The sequence below is a fragment of the Lipotes vexillifer genome, unplaced genomic scaffold, assembly GCF_000442215.2.
Source record: "Lipotes vexillifer unplaced genomic scaffold, Lipotes_vexillifer_v1.1 scaffold1162, whole genome shotgun sequence".
Taxonomy (NCBI): domain Eukaryota; kingdom Metazoa; phylum Chordata; class Mammalia; order Artiodactyla; family Lipotidae; genus Lipotes; species Lipotes vexillifer.
The window spans coordinates 1102720-1113268 of record NW_006779033.1 but is presented as its reverse complement, the minus strand read 5'-3'; positions in this window follow the sequence as shown (position 1 = coordinate 1113268).

Here is a 10549-nt window from a genome sequence, read left to right as displayed (position 1 = left end):
TGTGACCCCTTCAAGCAGGTGAGGTGTGGAAGTGTGACACGGTGTTAGAGACTCTGCTACCCCCTTGTCTTATCTTGTTTCTAATATGCTAATGCTGCAAGGAAAACATTTATTCTGGGATCTCTGCAGCTAGAACTCAACACCCACTGACATCATCCAGGGGCCCTGCCCCTCCCTGGCTGGTGGGGCAGCAGTGCGTCCCTGGGCCCAGGTTAGAAATGTAGGATTTCGGGCCCCCCCCCCAGATGGACTGAGTCAGAATCTGCATTTTAACGAGATCCCCAGGGAAGAGCTGGCAGGTTAAAGTTTGAGGAGCCCCTGGGGACGCAGACACTCTTGCCCCTGTGATGAGCCGTCAGGAGAGCCTGGGAGACCCCGCTGCTCAGGACACACGTGGGGTCACATTAACAGAGATCTGGGGTTTTCTCCCCGGACCCCAGCGATTTCGTATGGTCCAGCGTCACACCTGGGGAGCGTCCAGAGTGTTTCCACACTCCCCTCCTCGCCCAGTGCGTGGTGTCACCACCTCCTGCTCGCTGACCTGGGTACCAGCCGTGCCTCCTGAGAGATGGCCAGGGCTTCCAGAAGGGCACCATGTTCAGAGGTGACAGTTCTCACCACCACCTCGAATGTTACCAACAACAGCAATGACCACGGATGGTAATCTCAAGTGCTGCCGCGTACCAGGTGCTGTTCTAGGGGCCGCGTCTGTATCTGACCCACGGGGCAGGCATAACAACCGTTCCTATTTCGTAGGCGCAGAAACAAAAGCCCGGAGGCATTAAGTACTTGCCCAGCTCCCGCAGCTTGTAAGTGGAATGACACCTGCTTGCATCTGGGCCCTGGTGGCGGAGCTGCCTGACGCTCTGACAGCACAAGATTTCTGGTCACTTCCTGCTGGGCATACACGCTAAAGGCTCAGAGGAGCCAGAGACAGAGTGAATGGTCTAAAAGTGGGTGAAGAAAGCGAGGACATGAAAAGAAGCTGGTCATCCATGCCACTGTGGGCAGACATGTTCCCAGGAACCGAGGGGCCCCCCTGAGTCCCACAGTCTGCGGTGTGATCAGGCCCAAGTCTGGCCCGTGTCCCTCGGACACATAGACCTCACTGAAGGACACAGCTATCACAGACAATGAGCTGTGAGCGAGGACGGCTGGACAGGATGGGAGATGTGGGCCGGGGTGGGGGAGGGATGCCAGGCCAGGGCCTGAGACCTGCAGGAGAGACGCCCCTGAAGGCTTTGTCCAAGAAGCCCCCACGGGGAGGTGTCTTCACCTCAGTGGTCTGGGGGTAACTGAGGGGACAGAACAGAACCGCCGGGGCGGGGGTGAGAGAGAGAGGAGACCCGTCCCAGGTCCACGGCGGCCCGGATGACCACATCTGTCTGGTTGGCCACCATCTCAGGCAGCGTCAAAGCCAGGAAGGGGAGGTGGGAGGGAGCCCATGTGGGAGACGGTCGAGTTAGGACGAGCCTCTCGGAGCTTGGAAGTCCTCTGCTTCCAAGCCCTAGAATTTCTCATTTCCTCCAGGAACTTTCTAACCTCACCTTACGGACTTTATCTGGCAAAGGGAACTCCTCCCCTGGATGACGAGTCGGGGTGTCGCTGAACCCCTAGAGGCCAGGAGCAGCGCTGGCCCTGCAGTGACCTCCTCAAGACCTGGCCATGAGCCAAGGCAGCTGGTGGAGGGGCGGCCGGGGGGGCCGCCGACCCCGTCTGTGCCAGACTCCTGTCCTCTTCCTCCCTGCCCTCTTTTGGTCGAAAGCTTTGGGCAGTGCTTGCCCGCAGCGGGCTCCCCTCCTGGATGCTGTTGCTGAGGCTGACACCGGGAAGGCCTTGCTTACACCATCCCTCTCCCGCCTCCTGGCCTCGGGTTGCTTCTGAGCTCCTGGACCTCTAGGAAGGCACTGCACACGGAGATGCTGCTGGCGGCTCCCAAGCATAACCACATCTACGTCTCCTTAAAATCTCTCACGTAACCTTTGCACAACTGAATACCAGATTCAACACTAAAAATCCCCCAAACAACCAAAAACATTCACTCTTACGAATAGAAGCAAGATGCGCACATCGGTGCCGTGTAATGAAGATCTGCCCACAAAGACTGCTGTGGGTGGAAGCTGGGCGCGTGGCAGCCTGCCCTCATCCCGTGCCAGCACTCACATCCACCCACTGGCTTTTTCTGAGAAATATCCAAACAAAGGGGTACGATTGTGTGAAATGCCAGCCAAGGAGCCAGCCTGTGGGCCTCCGGGGGGGTGATGGGAGGGGCTGGGCTGGGGAGGCTCATCACCGGTCAGGAATGCAGGTGGACTCAATGCAGGACTCAGTGCAGACTGTAGAAAGCTACAGTCTGGGGTGTCTGCCACCAAGAGCAGGAGATACAAGCACAGCCACGCTGCGTCATCCCAGACACCTGTCAGCATTGCTGGGGGAAGAGAACAAAGCCGAGGGAGGCCAGGCTCATGGTGATGGTGAGAAGCACGCAGCTCCGTGAAGGAAACGGCACTAATTATACAGCCACATTTTCTATAATAACAGCTTGGCTGTTTCAAGAGCTATCGTTTAAACCAGCCCATTGTCTCCTACAAGAGCCCTGATTCTCATTAATATGTGAGTCACATTAGACCTTCCAGTTTGGGGGGATGTAAATGTTGCTTTTCTATGGAAATTGGCCTGATTTCAAATCAATGAGGGTGCATTGATGCCTTCTCCGTGTTTCCATGGCATCTTTACAGCAGCTCCCGCGGCCTGGTTGCACTTAATTGTGCTTCTGTTTGTCTCGCCCGCGGCTTGGAAACTCCTTGAAGGCTGGAGTGTGTTTATTCCTATCTGTATCCTTAGCACAGTGTCACGCTCGGGGCAGGTGCCCAAAGATTATTTGTCGAAGTAAATGGATGATGAAATAGAAGCGTGACGATCGAAAGCGAGACCTTCAGAAATGACTGGATCCCAGGGTCCTTGGAAGACGGCGGCGGGGTCACAGCTCTGAGTCTCCCTCAACCATCTTCTGCAACGCCCCCATCAGAAACAGGCCAAGAGACTGACCCTAATCAAACTAAAAAATCAAATCTCCCTTTCAGAACTAGCCTTATAGTAAGAAAAGCTGCTGGAATCAGAGTCCATAATATGGAAGATGGGATTAACAGCATCAAAGGAAAGAAAAGGTCCTGGTAAAAATGAGGGAGGGAGACTGATTGGAGCAGATCTCAGAAAGTAAGCTGGTTAAAAAAAAAAAAAAAAATCACTTTCTGAAAACAACACAAGGGGGAGCAATAGAGCCATGCAGCTCTTAAAACTATCTTGGCCTTTCTTTTACGCCTAAAACTACAGGAAAACCCATTTCGCTTTAAAAAGGGCAACAGAAGAAAATCGTGCTCCAATCTCATACAAAATTATTAATAAAAGCAAGGAGAATTATAAGCAGAAAAATGTCTCTACAGATAAGTATGCCAAAAACACAAGAGATTCAAATGGATGAAAACTGTAACCTAAAATTTCAAATTATCTAAAAAAGAAAAAAATCAAGCAAAGGATAACAGATATGAAAGAAAAATGCATTAAAGTTACAAAAACTCTGAAATGAGATTCTTGGGGAAAAAATTTCTAAATAGGTGAAAGAAGTGAGAAAAAAAGTAAAAAGAAAGAAAACTCATAAATGAAGTCCAAACTCAAAGGAATACAAGAGCAAATGCACAAGACAGATACTGCCGTAAGAGAATTAGTAGTTGGAAGGGGAAAAAACCCCACCATTTTAATCAAAAGGAAATGAGAGGAATTCTACTTTCAGCCAAGATGGGGCAACAGGAATTGGATTACCCTCCTGACTGAAACAACTAAAAACCTGGGCAAAATATATGAAACAATGGTTCTCAAGATGTTGGACACCAGGCAATCAATGACTGGCTGCTGAGGAAAGGGAGATGAAGTTAGCATGTGATTGCCCCAGCTGACGGTTTGGAGGCAGCTTCCAGGCTGCAGTGGGGACGGGGGGAAGTGGAACCCAAACAGGGTTCGGTGGTCTCAGTGAGTTGAGGACCGAGACATCAGAATTCAGAGGGCCCAGGTCAGGCAGGGGCACAAGGCAGAAAACAGAAGAGGAAGGAGCGTCACAGAGAGAGCTCTGGGGGGTCTGCAGAGAGGGCCTCTCGTGTCTTTGGCTGAGAACAAACGTGCACGTGCAAGGTCGGAAACTACTGCTCAAGAACGGGGGAAAAACTGCTGGAAAGCAGTAGACAAAACAGTTCCTAGAGCTCATGCAGGGCTGGGAATGATTTGTGTTCCTATTAGCTAGACTGGAAACACCTCGTCATGCGTGGGCATTGCTGTGATAGTGGGGTTAAATTATCCCTGGATCAAAGACTACTTTGGATTTACCCTAGTAAAGCTTAGAAGCATGTTTCCAAAGGGCCCATTTGATTCCAGGTAACGTAACTGTGTGCCAGAACAAAGTCCCATAACATTTAAAGGACTATAACAAAATCCAGCAGTCAACAACATGAAACTCACAATGTCTGGCATCCAATCAAAAGATACAAAGAAACGGGAAAATATGGCCCATAACCCCGAGAAGGATCACTTATAGCAATAGATCTGGAAATGACAAAGATAATGAAATGACAGACAAGGACCATAAAGCAGTTAGTGTATTATATGCTCCATACACTCAAGAAAGTAGAGGAAAACATGAACACAAAAAGGAGAGAAATGGAAAATTTTTAGAAGACACAAATAGAACTCCTAGAAATTAAATATATATCTGAGATGAAAAATACTTGTATGAGATTAACAGCAGAGAACAGTGAATCGAAGGTACAGCAGTCAAACCTTGAAGCACAGAGAAAAGACTGAACAAAAACTGAGCAGATTATCAGTAAAGTGTGAAACTATGTCAAGAAGTCTAAAATGGGGCTTCCCTGGTGGCACGGTGGTTAAGAATCCACCTGCCAATGCAGGGGACACGGGTTCGAGCCCTGGTCCGGGAAGATCCCACATGCCGTGGAGCAACTAAGCCCGTGCGCCACAACTACTGAGCCTGCTCTCTAGAGCGCACGAGCCTCAACTACTGACCCCACACACCACAACTACTGGAGCCCGCGCGCCTAGAGCCCGTGCTCCACGACAAGAGAAGCCACCGCAATGAGAAGCCCGCACAATGCAACAAAGAGTAGCCCCCGCTCACCGCAACTAGAGAAAGCCCGCGTGCAGCAATGAAGACCCAACACAGCCAAAAATAAAATAAATAAGTTCTTTAAAAAAAGAAGTCTAAAATGCATGCGGTTGGAATCTCAGAATAAAGTAGGGGGATGGGAAAATATTTGAAGAAATTATGGTAGAAAATTTTATGAATTCGATGAAACTATAAGCTCACAGATTCAGGAAAAGCTCAAGAAACCGCAAGGAGAATAAAAGAGAGGAAGAAACACCCCAAGGTGCATCACCTTAAAACTGCTGGAAAATAGGGCTTCCCTGGTGGCGCAGTGGTTGAGAGTCCGCCTGCCGACGCAGGGGACGCGAGTTCGTGCCCCGGTCCGGGAGGATCCCACGTGCCGCGGAGCGGCTGGGCCCGTGAGCCATGGCCGCTGAGCTTGCGCGTCCGGCAACGGAAGAGGCCACGACAGTGAGAGGCCCACGTATCGCCAAAAAAAAAAAAAAAAAGAAAGAAAAACTGCTGGAAAATAGTGATTATCTTGAGATCATCTTAAAAGCAGCTATAGACAGAAAAAAACACTCCATACAGGGAAACAAGGTTGATGATTATCGGTGATGTCCCATCTTATACAGCACAAGTTAGGAGACCATAGAATCATGTCGTTAAAGTGCTGACAGAAAACAAGTTGTCCACCTAGAATTCTATATCCAGTGAAAATATCTTTGAAAAGTGAGGCAAAATACCTTTTTCAGCCAAACAAAAGCTGAGAGATCCATGGCCAGCAGGTCTGCACTACAAGAAACGTAAAGGAAGTTTTTCAGGCAGAAGGAGATGTGATCCACCCACAAAGATGAAGTGACCCGAATTGGTGAATATTGTGGATAAATCTGTTTTTCTTAGTTTTGAATCTCTTAAAACTATATATAACATCACGCACTTCGGAGTCAGAAAACCCTGGGATTTATACACCGGTCCTCCACTTAGAGCTGAATGATATGGGGGCAAGTCACTTAACCCGAGTTCTATCAGGAACGGTCAGTTCCCTAAGGAAGGATGAGACTGCCAGGCACGTGGCCCATCCTCACCCACCTCACAGGAGGACAGGTAGTCCAGGCTAGTCAACCAGCATTGCTTTTCTCTGACCAGATGACCGATCCAGGGATGGGCACACAACATCTGTCTGGCCAGTCTGGGTTCTTCTTTTCTCTGAGTCTCTAGGAATAGGGTGGAATGAACCTAAAGTAGCCACCAGGTGGGGAGACCCTGCCTCAGCATGAAACCCAACGGAAAACTGCGGAGCCAGGAGAGCAACAGAGGACAACGTTCTGAGAACTTATTTAGAGGCTCCAGATGCAGCCACGAGACAGCCAGAAAGGTCTGCCCCTGGACTTTTAAATTGTGTGAGCCAACAATCTCCCAACCTTACCCCTTTCGTTAAGTAAATTTTGAATTGATTTTGGACACAATGAAAAGCACCTAAACTGTACAGCATCTCTGAGAGGATGAAATGAGACAAATATGTAACCCACATGTTCAATCAATCCTGCGTATGTCATCACTTTCTTATCACTACGCGTAGCTAATGCCCTTTAACCCTCCGTACAAGTAGGGTAAGGACTCTGTTTTATAAAGGAATTTACAGAGGTGAAGTGACTCATTAAGATCCCGGAGTTAATAAATGACGTGACTGAGAGCTGTGTCCCCTCTACACTGTGGTCTCCACAGTAACATTCCTGGCACGCGGTCGGCACTTGGTAAATGTTGATTCCCTGCCCGTTTCCTGTAAACGAGGCCCTAAATCATGCCTGTCCGCCCAGAGATCTAAAAGAAAGTAGACGCTGAACAGAAGCTGGCTCATTGCGGTACAGTTTGCTCTTCAGAGCGTTATCTTTGAAGGATCTGACCTTCGCCAGGCTTGAATCTTCCCGTCTTAGCCTCGGAAGGCTCGTCCCTCTCAGCTGTCCCCCCGGCGCCTCCGCTGCGTCTGGAAGTGGCTGTCCCACAGATTCCCCACCCCGGCTGGCCCTCCAGCACACTGACTTGCATTGTTCCCTGGCACGTACCAGCGTCCTCCTGGGCAGGCTGTCCCCGTGACCCAGGTGGCCCCAGCCGCTCACGCCCCGTGTATGCCCTGTACCCCCTCCCACCCAATTCACCAAAGTCGCCTTGGTTTGTTCTGCTCAGTGACCAGGTGTACAGGTCACACTGAACACATTCATGAAAAAAACAATCCCACTGCTTTGGCCAAACAAACGTTCACAGTCGGTGCAAGCTGACATGACCACTGCACTACAGATCATTGAAAGGAATTTCCCTAGAAGCCATGGGTATGTGCTGTCATCAGTTGACTGAAAGGAAGGTCCTGAAGTGAGAGGAGTAAACATTTCGATCCAGGAATTTGAGTCAAGAATCTTCTTTGATTCAGTCTTCAGCTCCCTGTTTTAGAAAATGGGAACGCTTGGCATGAAACACTTTGCAGACTCACGTCTGCAGAGAGCCCTGCAGCAGGAGCTAAGAGATCGGGGTTAATGTCACTGCTTAGCCCCCCTCTGATTGTGGGAGAAACTTCTGGTTACCCATGTCCACTTCTTCCTTCCTAAAAGGACCTCTGAGTTGGTGGCGCGGGCAGGGGGACAACGTGTGCGCGTCCAAACGGCTAATTCTCTCCGCACCCGTGGCAAAAAAAAAACAAAACGTGGCCAGTGAAATGCAGGCAGAGGCCATGGAGGGGGCTCCTGGCACAAGTCTTTGAAGTGGCTTTACTCAGCCAGAAGGTGCCTCTTTACCCTCCTCCTTCCCCCTTCTTGCCAAGAACCCAGACACCATGACCAGAGCTGCAGCAGCCATCCTGCAGCCCAAGGAGAACTCGAGGTTGAAAGCCAATGGCAGCAATGGGTAGAGCATGAAGAAGGTATTGTACAGCTAAGGGCCTGGACTGGGTGTCTCTAGACTGTTTTAAGTTAGAGGAAAAAAAATAACTGTAAGCCACTGTTGCTAGGAGCTGAACATCAGCCTCAACGGGACAGAGTGACCTGAGGACATTGCTTACTTGGAGCCTTAGTTTCCTAATTTATGAGCTGATGGAGTCATGTGCCATCTCTACAGTTCCCTCTGTTTCTAAGACTCTATACAGATGCACAAGTACGAAAACCGTAAGGCTCATCGGATCTCTATTCCACCTTGGCCCGCTGGGCAAACTTGAAGGAATCTACATCCCTAGGTGGAGTCACAAGGACTATAAATTTATACCACGTGACCCAGCAGTTCCACTCCTGGGTATATACCCAGGAGAAATGAAAACACACGTAACACAAAAGAAGTGTGCATGAATGCTCATAGCAGTATTAATAGCTAAAAAGCGGAAGCAACCTAAATGTCCATCAGTTGACGGATGGATAAACAGAAGGTGGCATATGCACACAGTGGAATATTATTCATCCGTAAAATGTCATGACGTACTGACACCTGCTACAACAGGGATGACCCTTGAAAACGTGCTAAATTTAAAAAGCCAGACACAAAAGAGCACATGTTTTGTGATTCCGTGTCTATGAAATGTCCAGAAAAGACATGTTTGTAGAGACAGATTCGTGGCTGCCAGGGGTTGGAGGGAGAGGGGCACAGGGAGGGACGGCACGTGGGTGTGGGTGATGAAAATGTTCCGGAATCACACGGTGGTGATACTTGCACAACTCTGTGAATATACTAAAACCCACTGACTTGTACTCTTTTAAATGGTGAATTTTGTGTCATGTGAATCATATCTCAGTTAATAGAAAAATTAAAAATGACTATGCAGCATTTTGAGTGAAATAGACTGCACCAAACTAAGCTTCTCTGGGTACGTGTCGGCAAGCATGCCTTAAGGAAAGCACGAAGGGTCAGGGAGGTAGGGGAAAATGCCTCTAAGAAGCACAGGTATGAATGAGTCTTTTCTTCAAATAAATGGCTCAACTTTGAGCCATTTAGAAAAGCATGACCTTGCAAGAGAATTTCTCTTACACACTGGAAATAAATCAGCATTATTATAGTTGTCAAGTAGTGTTGTGTAGTACGCAAGTCACAACTAAAATGGGGTAAAAGGCGGTGTAAATGGTGTAAAAGGCGGTACTCCAAGGAATATTCATGAACTTCCCACTCATTTTCACAATAAGTACCCCCCGATGGAGTATTCTTCTTGCAACCATAATTGCAGTAGGACATACGTGTGGTGTTTTAGAATCAGGAGATTCAGCGTTGCCTGACACTGACCCTGTCAGAGACAAAACACTCGAGCCTGTGCCCAGCCCATGTGGGAAGGTTGCGTGTGGACACAGGGACACCTTTGGGTTTTTCCTTGAAGCCAGGACACTTCTCTTTCCCTCCTTCACGATCCTCGTGTGGCCTTGTAAACAACAGGACCTGGGAGGTGCGGCTATAGAGAAAAGAACAGAGTCCAAAATCTGATTTGTACAGAAAGTTCTGTGAAATGAGACAAAATTCTCTGAGCCTCCGTCTCCTTACTTACAAAATAAGGAAGTCCAACTAGATGACCTCTTCAGGGTACTTTTAGCTCAAATTTCTATTAATCTAACACACTGTTAGTGATGAAATGGGAGCTCAGCTTAGGTCATCAGCTTAGGGCTGAGGCAGAGGTGCAGGCAAATCTGGAGCACGTTGGGGTTTCCGTTCCTTCTCAGACGCTTGGGGTGACTCCAGCTCACCCTCCCTAAACCCCAGCCTCAGAATCCTGCATCACATCCCAGTGGGTCTTGTAATTCCGGTACCATGCCTGACCAGAAGTGAATGTCCTCCTGGTGGCACCTCAGGGAGGGCTGGAAGAATTCCTTTGTAGAAATGGTGTTGAAAACACACACCGTCACCATCACCCCCACTACTAAATCCCATCACACAATGGTAACGTGACAAACGAAAGTAACAGTTTCAAAAAGTATCTCGTAATTCAGCTGTTCTTCTGTGCATTTTCCTACTTTTGCAGTGTTTTCCTAAGTGTGCATTTCAAGTCACTTTATACAAATGGGCTTCTAAAGCTTCGCCCTGTAGCGTCTGCTTGACGGGTCGGTCTGGCACCCCTGTTCCAGTCATGCAGAAGCGAGCCCTGGCAGTGTGCGTGTGTGGGTGTGCCGACAGGCTGGCAGGCTGGCCTGCTGGGTGCCTCCTGTTCGCTCTTTTCTCACAAGGTGGAACGAGAAGCGGGACACTTACAGGATGCCAAGAGGCACCTGGCAGGATTCCCTCTCGTCTCCAAAGTTACCCATCATGTGTCTGACAGGTTGTGGGAAGGCATGGCCAAGGGCGGATCCAGGGGGCCCTGGCAGCTGCCCCAAGTGATCAGAGCTCTTCAAACCAATGTTCCGCTTCAGCGAGGTTGTTGGAAGCTTTACACTAGCTCAGCAG